Genomic DNA, 13,258 nt, shown 5'->3' with positions numbered 1-13,258 from the left:
TATATCCCCACAAAAAGTCCTTCAAAAATCTCTCCTCTGTAAAAAAAAAGAAAAATCCAGGCTCCACAGAACAATAGTGATAATGATGTCAAACAGCTCCTCAAAGTCCATTCTGCAAAAATGAGAAATTATTTGTAGGGAGATATTTGAAATGCCTTGCCCAGAATCCTATGCTAAATAAAAAGTAATTTCCCATGTCATTTTCTTACTGAGCCTTGTAATAGAGCATTCGAACAAAACACTAGATCTTATTCACTGTGTAAATAAGACTTTAAATTCTAAAGGTTTGATCATTTTATATTGTTAATATCTCTGGCAAAGTCTTGATTTAATAAAACATCATTTTTTTTTTCTCATTTCAATATTTTATTATTCATTTATTTCTTTTGTGTATGGTGTATTTGTGGAGGACGTAAACCGCACCCGAGTATGTGCTCGCACACGAGGCGGCAGTAGTCCGAGTGTGAGCTGGTGATGAGCAGCATGATTTTACCGCTGTTCTTCATGCTCCTCAACCATCTCTTCACCGCATCGGAGCAGGGCTGCAGATAACGGCCAGGACAGCACTTCACACTGGGGAAATATATCCCAGTGTTCTCTAAACATTAAACATTTAAGAACACAACAGAAAGAAAAAGAATAGAATCTATATAAAATTTTTCACAAGTTTCAAACAAAGCAAAAAACATTTTTTTTTAATCAATATGTAATTTGAGTAACACAGTATACAGTAATGAAATTATTAAAATACAGAACAGTAAAACATGTAAACATATTTCAATATATTAATATTTTTTAATAATATTTTACAATAAATGCAGCCTTGGTGAGCAATCAATCAATAAAAGAAACTGAAAAAACTTCAGGCATGCCACAGTATTACTTAATAGCAACATGCAACAAATAATAGAACAACAGTTATTAGATCAAATAATCACATTTATAATAACATTAAATTCGCAAACAACATAGTTTAAATCTAATTTATAAACATTAAACTAACATTAACCATAAAGACTAAGAAATATATGTACAATTATTAAACAAATGGATCTTAAGATATGTTTATTTTTAAGATCATATATACTCACCAAGGCTGCATTTATACTAAAACATTATTAGAATTATGAATATACTGAAATATTTTTCATGTGTTTTACTGTTCTCTATTTCAACAAGTTTTAAAATGTAATTTATTCCTGTGATACAAAGCTGAAATTTCAGCAGCCACTATTCCTGTCTCCTTCAAAATCATTCTATACACTGATTTAATGCTCAAGAAAAATAATTCTTTCACTATCAATGTTAAAAACAGCTGTGCAGCTTACTGGAATTGTTCAGGAGTCTTTGATGAATAGAAAGTTCAAAAGAACAGTATTGTTTTGTAATACTGTAAAAAGTCTGTACTGACAATGTTTGTGTTAATTTTAGACCCTGCCTATAGCATTTTACATCCTTTATATTATTTCTATCTCATCTTTATTTCTTATCCTAACGCTCTATCTGACCTAACCCAGCCCATATGCTTTACATCAATCAGACACACAACTCAAGATTCCAAAACTTTTTCCACAGCCCACATCTCTCAAACGAGTTCGCCAGATCGCAGCCAGATTGAGCATCACACTGAACACTGTTCAGCACTCAACCTAAGCCATACACACATCCTGCCCTGACACGCTCAGATTTAAACAAATCAGTATAAGAACATGTCAAATGTCGGATCCGAATTACTTGAGGAATAAAACCAAGAAGAATGGAAAAATAGAACCACTGCGGTGTGTAGATTGGAGAGTAGTTAGTAAAAGAGTAAAAGTATCAGTATACAGCGGGCTTACTAAAACAGGAAGTGGACTATGCTTGCCTGGAGTGAAGGAATGTGCTCCATATGTGAGAAGTCCCGCGTTTTCATTTCATGAACAGGAGATTTAGGAAAAAACAGGCATATTCACTAGTCTTCAGTTTATATTGGCAAATACTGCCGCACCACGTACACACAGCCACGTCCCCAAGCCCTCAACTCATCTCACACAGCAACAACAGCTGTCAGCCTACAACACACTGCGCTCTGCTGAAAAGCATGTGTGTAATAAAAGACAGAAAGAGAATAAACTTAAATTTACAAGGCGAATAGAAGGATTTACAGTAGTGGTCTCTTCCAGAAACACTATTGTTTGCACATCTCACAATTTTTATTTAGATGCATAAATATTTGCTCGCCTGTTCACGCAGGTCGGTAAGAGCTCATATTCATATCTTGTAGATTCTGGAGTGTTAAAGTGGACAGTGTTTGCAAGGACACATCTTATCAGAGTACTGCTGTTACAATATTTAGACATACACCAGTTATATAGACATTCTCCTTTAAATTGATTTTTTTTTTTGTCAGCCTTACAATTTGTACAAAATAAGAGGTTCACACATTCAAATCTTTAAAAAAAAAGCATAACAACAGAGTCAAGTGAATTACTTTGACTGTGCTGCCCCCATGTGGTTAACATCTTGTATTACTCCAACAATGCTTTAAAAAACAAACAAACATTTAATGTCATTTTTAGTGCACTTATGTGAAAAGATGTTTTCAGACTTCATTGAGAAATTGTTGTTGTTGTCTCTTATTATTGATGTTGGGTTAAATAAATTTGAAAAAAAGCTTTTGTCCATGATTACAGGAGTTTTAAAACATTTTGATGTTAAGAACCTCAAATAAGCTGGATACTGAGGATAAAGTTTGTCAAGGTTTTGGTGTTGTAAACTGTTTTGAAAGCATTGAAGGTTTTTATCGGACACACTGTTAGTGAGACAGAAATCATCAGATAGATTCTGTCTTTCTGGGCATTATAGATAAAAGCACAAAACCCTAGAATGCATAATATATAAAGACAACGTGTTGCAAATTTAAATTATTGTCTTTTATATTGCCATGACACTAACAAAACAACTGATTAAAATATAATCTAAAAGATATTAATTGCTTTTCTAATCACATTTTCACTATAATCTTTTCTTAAATATTCAATCTAATTTTAAACAGACAGCCTAGCGCCCCCTGGTGGTCTGTGGACAGCAACAAAACTACTGTCAGGATTTACTAAACACATGCAGTTCAAAATACAGCGATAAAAAGGGGTGCACACGGGTGGATTGTCATTTTAATAATTCACTAAAAGAAAATGAAAAATAAGTAAATTATTTTTCTTATCATGATTCAGTCACTGGTGATGATGGGTAACAAGTGAGCAAAAAAAGTCCTCTGTCAAATACAAAAACAAGAATTATATAGGAACCCTCTAGAGGGACTCAGCAGACTTCAAAAGGGAAATAGGATGATTTAAAAGTATTTCAATTATTATTAATATATTAAAATAGCAAACCCTCATCTAAATCAAAGGTGGAGAATCTCTGTTTTAAGCAATGATCAGTAGAGAGCGCTATTGTTTGATTAGATCGCACTCACTCCTGCCTTCTAGCAGCTGATACACACCACTGTATTCACCAACACTAATGCACGGAAACATGGATATTGTCTGAACATTCACATGTGATAGCAGAAATTGTGCACACATGACTGATATAGCTAACGCAACCAAATACTTAAAAAAACGACTCTTATTACCCGAAACACTTCTATACAATTATAAAACAAATATGTCTATAGCAGAAAAGGGAACAGGGACAACTTTACCACAGAGGGGGATGAATATGAAATAATGTGAGGATATGCCCATTTATTTGTTTGTTTCTGCTTTTGTAACTGCATTTCCTCCATACAGACAGACACATGCAATGGTCTGGGGTGTCAGCAGAAGCGTGACACTCTCTGGGTGGACCCGTGATCTTATCCAGCATTCTGATGGAAGCAGCAAGTGAAACTTGGAATGTCTAACAAACAAAAACAACAGTGCTTTGTAGTTTTGACGTCTGAGCGCAGTCAGCGACCACCCGCATACACAATGATTACGATCAGAGCTCACATTCAGGGCTTCAAAGGGGCATGTAACACATTCTCTGAGATGTTTGCACAGAAGACAGTGTTAGCATCTTTTAGTTTTAACTGTAGGAGAAAACTGGTTTCTTTTTGAGCTTTTATGCACTATTTTTTAATTATGAGTTAAAATCTTTATTGTGTCAACGTTACAGAATGTGACGTTTTCTCACACCTAGAATACATCAATGACTCATCAATACAGCAAGAGAGAGATGCATTCATGGATCACAAGTGTGTTTGTTTTTGCTTTGTGAGAGCTTTTGCATGGCATAAATGATCTTCTATAGACATTTGACACAAATGCAATCTATCCATCCCATGAGTGTAACCGGTGTTTAGAGCTCCTTGATATAACTGATGACACTGCTTATAGGTACAAACACCACAAAATAAGTCTCACTAAAGCACACAGTGCATTTTCGATATCAACATATATTTTCGATGTAAAGTATTAATGCACCTAGGTTGCCTATGAAAGCCTGTTGACTGATTTTTATGTCAAGTCAAGTCACCTTTATTTATATAGTGCTTTTAATAATACAGATTGTATCAAAGCAACTTTACAGTATTAAATAGGAAAATAGTGTGTCAATGCAAAATGACAATAGTAAACACTCAATTTTCAGTTAAAGGCAGTTCATCATTGAATTCAGTGATGTCATCATTCAGCTCAGTTCAGTTTAAATAGTATCAACAATATCGCTGGATATTAAGTGTCCCCAACTAAGCAAGCCAGAGACGACAGCGGCAAGGAACCAAAACTCCATCAGTGACAGAATGGAGAAAAAACCTTGGGAGAAACCAGGCTCAGTTGGGGGGCCAGTTCTCCTCTGACCAGACGAAACCAGCAGTTCAATTCCAGGCTGCAGCAAAGTCACATTGTGCAGAGGACTCATTTCAGGACTTTGGAAGATTTTGCTGGGAAAATCAAAAGGATGTGACGTTTATGCTCACTCCCAAGGGCCTTGCCTTAATGCCTCTTTTCTGCTCTCTACAGTAACAACTGTGTGCAACACTAGCTAACTTCAGCTTAGAGATGGAGCCCACTCATGTAATCAAACAGCCGGCTCCCCAAACTCCAATACAGGCTCCAATACAAAAACGCAAACGACTAGGCTGAACATCCCCAGGGCATTTGATTCCTGGAGGATAGTAAAACAAATTTTAACAGTATCATTTTAATTAGGCTGCCTCGTCCCTCAACATGATGCCGGTGAATATCGTTCAGTCTCTTACATGCTACGGCACTGTTTTGACTGATGCTTACTCGAATCTCTATTGAAAGTGCATGCACAAGTAACTGGTAGCTGGCTGCAGTTTACAACCACCAGTATCAATACAAGCTGTTTTGATTCTTACATATAGTACCTATAAAATATGTATCACAGAATATGCGTGTATTTTTGTAGTGTACTGTGAGCTTACAAAACCACATACGTATTATACAATTTTCCATATATAATGTATTTGCTCATTTTGCTGCATGCAATGGCTTTAATTCAGGCTGCATATGCTGCTTTAAGCATTCTGAGTCAGAAGCCATTGTGTTGTGCGTAACCCCTCCTTCACCTCCACAGCCTACCACATCCGCTTTTTTTTTTTGTTACATTTTTCAAGTCCGCGGTGAGAACTAACCATTGCTAAAATACGGGGTTTCATGAAGGTACTGCATTGTGCTTTACAGGTATGTGCTTAACATTTGCAGTATTTTCAAATTATTTCCTGCTCTTATTCTATTTTAAAAAACACTTAAAAACCTCTGAAAGGTGCAATAACTTGAACTACACACCCTTTCTCCAAAACATTCAACATCCAGTTCACAGGATCCAGTAGTTTATTTTGAATGCTGCAACAAATTACTGAATAATTCAATTATTAAATCTGTCTACCAGACACCTGTGAGCAAGTAACATGCTATAGAAGTCACATCTGGTTATACAGTATATGCTTTATACAATACACATTCAAAGCGGATTCACAGTAATAAATAAATAAATAAATAAATAAATTGTGTTTCACGAGTTCTCATCTCAATGGCTAATGGAAAATGAACATGGCTTGCTGTCCTCAAAGAAGGATCGATCCCAAGGCTCGGCTTGATCCACAAGTTAAACCCCCCTGTCCAGGAGGAAGAGATGGGGAGGAGGAGGGATGCAATGAAGATTGATAGGACGGATTGATTAGACTCCTCTTCAACCTACGTTCGGAAATTATAACTAATAATTCAAATTCATCAATTATGAAATGACTTCAATTTCAGCTATAAAGCAAATCGATAAGTTACAATAGTGTCATTCAGCTCAAGTTGTTTAGCTGTTGATTCAGTTCAGTCCAATAAGTGTCAATGTTGCAAAGTTCATCAGTTATGAAATGACTTTAAAGGGAGCTCTGCTGAAAACAAAAATATCATTATCTAGCTCAATTCAGTTCAAGTTTTGTTCTCATCCGATTGTATCAGTGCAGTCAAATTAATAATATTACTGAATATTAAACCCCATCTTTTAAACCCCAACTAAGCAAGCCAAAGGCGACAGTGGCAAGGAACCTAAACTCCATCAGGTGTCAGAAATAGAGAAAAAAACCTTGGGAGAAACCAGGCTCATTTGGTTATCCAGCTCCTCTGGCCAATTAAACAAATTTTGTGTGATTTGTCATTTTAGACTGTATCACAAGTCAGACTTTTTGGACTGATATTATTCAACATTTTTCATTCAGCTACTTCCGCTTAGAGATTTTTGTTCTATCATTCTTTCCAGCTATTATGCTATTTTAAAAACACTTCAACTCTAGGCTATAAGTGATTTCAGATGTTTTGCTAACAACTACAAACCAAAACAAACAAAACCTAGTTCACGGTATACGGCTGTTTATTGTGTCCACTGTATACTGCAACAAATGACTAAATTACTAATTCAATTATTAGGCGACTCACCTGGGAGCTTTTAACACGCTATAACGAATCTGCAACTGACTCCAAAAAAGTCCTTTAATCTCTCCACAATATCTCACAAATAAACATGTGGATTCAGCAAAACTGAACACTGGAACTGATTGTTGAAGGCAGTGAATTTGAACCCAAGCAGTGTTCTGATGGCTGCACAACCAAAGCTTTAAATATTACGAGCCATTTTTCTGACGGGGTTTTACAGGGCTGCTGACTGTTAGATAAAGCACAACACACAACTTCTTATATGCGGAGATGTCAACCTCTATGGCTCTACCATTAGAAAAAATATAAGGGTCAACCTGCATCATGTGTGCCTCATAAACCAATCACATTAGTTATAGTTACATTGTAGCAGGGGTGTCCAATCCTGCTCCTGGAGGGCCAATGTCTAGCAGAGTTCAACACAATTGCCTGGAAGTTTCTAGTGAGTCTGAAGACTTTGATTAGCTGGTTCAGGTGTGTTTCATAAGGGCTGGAGCTAAACTCTGCAGGACAGTGGCCCTCCTGGAGGACATCCCCTGCATTATAGTAATTTACAACTGTCAACCACTGTTTGCAGATAGCAGACTCAGATAGGAATGAATGAGTAGTGCCATAAACTGAACACTATCTGTCGCAAAATTTCTGTAACACTGTTTTAAATTTCAAATATAGACATTGTGTAGCCCCGCCCATTTTCAGCACTGTGTTCGGTCTTCTGGTTTGTATTTTCATGGCATGAAGGTAAGATCTTTCGGATTTATGAATGAACTACTTATTTTAAAATATTCCCGGTCATTTGTTATGACAGCTACTTCCAGCATTACTATGTTCATGATAACTTTCGTTAACTTCAATAAGTAAATCCACTTCACCAGCTACTGTAATTACTCTTCAACAGCGATGAAATGACAAAAGTTACTAAAGTTAAAATTCTAAAGATGGCTCTGTGCTTGTTTCTCTGGCGCATAAGGTCTGTAATTTCAAAATAAATATTTAACCACGGACACATTAAATATAAGCGGATAGACTGACGATTCATTGAATGATAAGCTAACAAAACACATATACACATACAAAAAATAATAAATATATATATATATATATATATTTTCTGCCAATGTTACAACTTTCCCCACAAGTTCTTGTAACTTGTAGAGAGGTAGGCTAAAACAACACTGCTCCTCGTACTATAAATAATAACACTGCAGATTTGCAGAACTAATCAGCAGAACATAACTAGGTCACAATGGGGCTAAAGGCACATCTCAAGGAAAATTGCTTTTCATTACTCCTAAAAATTACAGATGCAACGATTGACCGGCCAGTGATTGGAATCGGCCGATTTTTCACATGACCGGCCCGGATCGGTGACAGGCTGGTCAGTCTCACGTCTTGCCGATTCCGAGCCAATCCTTTTATTTCCAGCAGCATACTAACAGTCACAGCCACACGCATACTTACAGTCATGTGTAAACATGTCTTTTCGCGTGAGAATGATTCTAATTTTAATTGCATTTAGTCCAAACGGCAATTGATAATGTATTTATGTTGTGCCAGATGAGGCTTGCACAGCCCGAGTGAGTGTGTGAGAGACAGCACACACAAAGTAACTCACAGAAATTTATAGATGCATACTGCGGTAGAAAAAAAAGATTACAAAATATGATTTAGGTAAGCAACATTATATGGCCATGTTTCCCCAAATATCAATATCAACACGATTGCAACATGACACTTATTTTAGACAATAGTATTTCAGTAAATAAGAAGTAAAAATTAAGTGACTTAGATTTTAGACAAAATATTGACTGTTTTTGCTCAATTTCGCTGACGAAAATAGATCCATTTAAAGCCACAGCAGAACTGTTGTGTGTCTCCGAGCAACACACAGTGGTGTTTAGTTACTGAATGAATCCACATTTTTGAAATCGAGTGAGTCATTGATTCATTGGCCCATTCATAAGGACAGTCACTTGCCTAATTTCTGAATGAATCAGCCGTTTGAATGAATCGGTTGAATGAATGAGTAAATGACTCACTCATTAAAACAGACATTTGCCGCCACCTAATGGTGCTTTAGTCATATTTAAAAGTAACATTTATTTCTCTGTTTAAAAAATATGCAAAACATTTATCTTATAAAGTTATTTATGCATTTGAAATTTCGCAGTGTAAATCCATTTATGGCACCTCAGCTTCATCAAACTGTCTGTGTAAATGCATCTAATGCCACTTCAGATGCAGCTTCTGTTTCCTCAGCAGTGGAAAGACAGAGTTTGTTAATACTAATTTAATTTGAATGGTAACAACTCTACAGTTTCTTATTATTCTAACTGAATTTTTTGAAACAAAGTAAGAATTTGATGTAAAAGATGACATTTAACTTAAAATGAGTTGCTGTATGTAACAAAACAGATGTAATTTCCTGCTATTTTTATAAAATAAAATTTTTTCCCCTAACCTTATTAACTTATTCTTCCTCTTTCCAGTCACAGAGCACTTTATTTTGAGAGTTGTTTAAGTGAGAGAAAATCTGTAACTTAGTTCAGATTGGGGGAATTGTAATGTTTAATAATTTATTTTATTATGTAAATAATTTTAAACTGAAAATAAAATAGAAATCAGTTCTTCTCTACTAAAATATATGCTTATCGGCAGATCACACTTCCCAAAAAACAAACAAATCTGAATCGGCCAAGAAAATTGCAATCAGTGCTTCTCTACTAAAATATATGTTTATTAAACATTGACAGCGCAACACATTTTGTGGGAAGATAAATATATATTTTTTTTTTATATGATTATTTTTTAATCATATAAATATATAAGGTGGCGAGGCATTTTATCCCACACTCAGAATAAAGGCTCACCAGCATAGGGCAAAAGGCACCCAGCACTAATACAAATGCTTATTACTTTAGCATCTTCAAGTAATATGATTGCCATAATATCTAATATTTGTTTAAAACAATCAATTCAACAATTCAGTTTGCACCATATTATTTTTATATTAATACAATTATTTAATACACTGTCATTAAAAACTGTTAATCTTAAAACGGAAAGCTTCTTACACTGTTGCTAATAATAATAATAATAATAATAATAATAATAATAATAATTGAATATGGCTTTAAGAGTAACAAATTCAATTTTATAAGATTAATATCAAATTTTATTTGTGATGGTTTATTTATAAATATGGTGACTCATCTTAATAATCTATACTGGGCATTTGAACCTAACCATGTCATATCAACAAATAGAAAAGTCATCTACCTTTTTATCATGTAAATTATTGTACTCCAAAAATAAGGGTGCTGTTTACCCCAAATACACATAGCACAAAATACTACAAAATTACAGACGAGGAACCAAAAATGTGTTAAAAAAAAAACAGTCATGTCATTCTATGCTTTATTATGTGTTAACTTACTTTACTGTGTTTTAGTGCTGTGCAGGGTTGGCAGTGGAAGTGCTGAGCATCTGTGAGAAGCTTGAATTAGATCCTCAAATACTTTTAAAGACAAAATGCAAGATGACAAAATAAGCTGTGCCACTGCATTTAGAACCACTCACACCACAGTGACCTCCTCATAAAGAAATGAATCAAAGAGATACTGACCATTTAAGACTGCAAAGTACACACACCCATGACACACTATTCATCTCTCACAAAATAAAGCTATTTATATTTTTATATCAACCAGTCTATTTGTGACAACTGGAAAAAGGCCTTAAGTTTTATTTTCTGCCTTACCTACACAAGGCATGACTGAATCTATAATATTTGTATGAGGATGCAGTGACCTTATTTGACTTTGCATTACTTTCTGCTGTACACCTGTTTGAATCCTGGTAAAACAGCCTGAAGAAACCACCCCTCAACATTTTTAGCAGCAAGGCCACTAATGAGTGCGTGTCCCATGTGGCATTTTTCTGCAGTTGCTAAAAGACAAGAGAGGAACTGAATGTGCAGTCTCAAAGGGTCATCAAAAAACCCAGCTGAACCTAAACACAGTGAATTTGGAACTCTGCAAAATCATCACATGCCATCTTTTAAACATATAATGCTCTATAGGAATGAACTAAATGGGAGTGTGGTGAATGCTGTGCCACTTTTTCCTCTTTTTTTACCCTCTATGCAACCATAAATGAGACTGAGGTAAAGATAATACAGTACTCAAAATTATAATCCATTATGTCAACAGTGATGTGAACTGTTTTCAAATGAAATTAGAAGCATCTATGACACAAAATCACAGAGGTTCAATTTCAAATCAAAGACAGGCAGTGCTTCTGTTGAGTTGTCCTCGTGGACTGCACACATAAACAGACAGCTTGACCATGAACAAATTAATCTTATTAGTCGGATCTTTTTATGAATTATTTGAAAGACTTGCCAAATGGTTGGAATCAGTCAAACAGCTCCTTCACTGAATATATCACACAGAATCAATCAGAGCAGGGGATAAGAATTGAGAGAAAACAGTAGCAAGCGTGTTTCCTCTGTGGCGCCTCTACAAATCTCCCCATGAAAAAAAGCTGAACTTTATTCCATTTTTTAGAAAGCAGCCTGGAAATTGAAAAATTCTCAAAGCTGTACACTGTAAAGAAACAATTTTCAATGTTGGATCACTCAGTAAGTACTTCAAAGCCAATTTCTGTTTAGTAAACTGTATCAATTTTCAATATATTTGAAACTAATCGAATGAGATCATTGAATAATTAAATAAAATTGAGCTGAATGATGACACTATATGGTTTTCTGTAGAGCCTCTTTATCATTGAAATTAAATTTGTAAATGTAAATGTTAAATGTACAACTAACTTCTTACTCACCAGCCAATTTGGCCACTAAACGTTTAAAATAACATTGAAATATAAAGTTAATTTTCAAGGTTAGTCTTCAGCCAAAGCATTTATATGGTTTTACTCCAAATTGACAAGTATGTATTGTACATTAGATCTGATTAAGTTTGCTTTAACTTAAAATAATTTGACCAGTGTAATCATATTTGAAACTTAAAAAAGTATACAGCAACAACAACACATGCTAATTAATAACAATAATAATAATATTGTGTATATTTTGCTAGATTAAGGCTGAGTTGCTAACTCATTGACTCATTTTACCACACTCTACCTGACTGATGTATTCTCTGCTTTTTTCACCAACTGAAACACAATCAACAGACAGATCAAAAATCCTTGGCACAAATGAGCAGTTAAAGGTAAAATAAAAGTCATGCTTTCTGACCACAAGTGCTGAACCATAAGTACTTTCTCCGGAAAGCTGTACTGTAGGTTGTTTTGGTTTCCTACGTCTGCATATGCTATTCTTCCTCACAGCTAAGAATAAAGATCATATGCCAAGCAGAACTACACATTGTATGAGAGTTACAATTAAAAACTCAATGGATGAGAAACGGTATGATAGAAGAATGAATGGCAAAAGAGTTAAACAGGGCGTTGGGTTTAAGGGTGGGATTTGGTTAAGATTTAAGAGTCTCAGACGCCAGTTTCAAAGTAAGCCTTCCCTTAACTCATCCCCGGAGGCTGTGGAAAACTGTGGACATAACAATCTGTCATTACAGAAACCCCAACCACACTTCCAAATCTCTCGGAGTGAAGGAAAAGGTCTTCAGAACTTGCACTTCGCTCAAAGACATTCAGATGCAAATACTTTGTAAAATAACACATACATATCTAAGCATGCGTGACACATTAATCAAGCAAACTAGGCTAGTTGACAAACCAGTCTTAAGAAAGCTCTGTGTTGTTAGGCTAGTTTACCTCCTTTTGATAGGACATGTTTCTTAGGTAACATGTAGCGATATTGGTACACTTTGTTTATTGTTTTTTTAAGTTTGACTATTTTTGACTTGGCAGACCATCTTGATGATGCAAGGCTCATGTCTGAATACATGCAAGCACTTGAATTTGTGGTTTACGGGGACTCTCCATAGGTGTAATGGTTTTAATATAGTGCTGTCAATCAAAAAAAAAAAAAAAAAAAAAAATTCTGAAATGAATCACGATTAAATCCACCTAACATTAAAGTTTTTAAAAATACTTTTACATTGCAATAATTTCACATTCAATCTTCAAATTAATGTAGAAATAACAAAGACAGTACATTTTTAATATTTGTTTAATGACATCTTTTTAAAGATGGCCAGTATGAAGGCCAGTATCACTCTGATATTTTTCCCCCTAATATTTAAACATCGATTAGCCATTCAACATTAAAAAGCTATCAACTTTAACATTTATTAGACTACTTAAAATAACTTATAATTTAAGTGAACTCAAAACAATCTTCACATAAACCTGTTATA

At 34.9% G+C, this 13,258-nt stretch overlaps 1 long non-coding RNA gene across 1 annotated transcript in view; it reads right to left on the bottom strand.

Annotated features, from left to right (window-relative positions):
- Window positions 1-66: 66 nt before the first annotated feature.
- The window catches only part of LOC109110747, a 55,694-nt gene continuing 42,502 nt past the window's right edge, over window positions 67-13,258 (bottom strand). The window contains exons 6-7 of the long non-coding RNA XR_006162711.1: window positions 424-598; window positions 67-112 (exon numbers count right to left, since the gene is read on the bottom strand). This is a non-coding gene — a long non-coding RNA (uncharacterized LOC109110747). The remainder of the gene's footprint in view (window positions 113-423; window positions 599-13,258) is intronic.

The sequence above is a fragment of the Cyprinus carpio genome, chromosome A20 (genome assembly GCF_018340385.1).
Source record: "Cyprinus carpio isolate SPL01 chromosome A20, ASM1834038v1, whole genome shotgun sequence".
In the NCBI taxonomy this organism is placed as follows: Eukaryota; Metazoa; Chordata; class Actinopteri; order Cypriniformes; family Cyprinidae; genus Cyprinus; species Cyprinus carpio.
The sequence above is the reverse complement of the archived record's forward strand: the minus strand, read 5'-3'. Positions and strand labels throughout refer to the sequence as shown.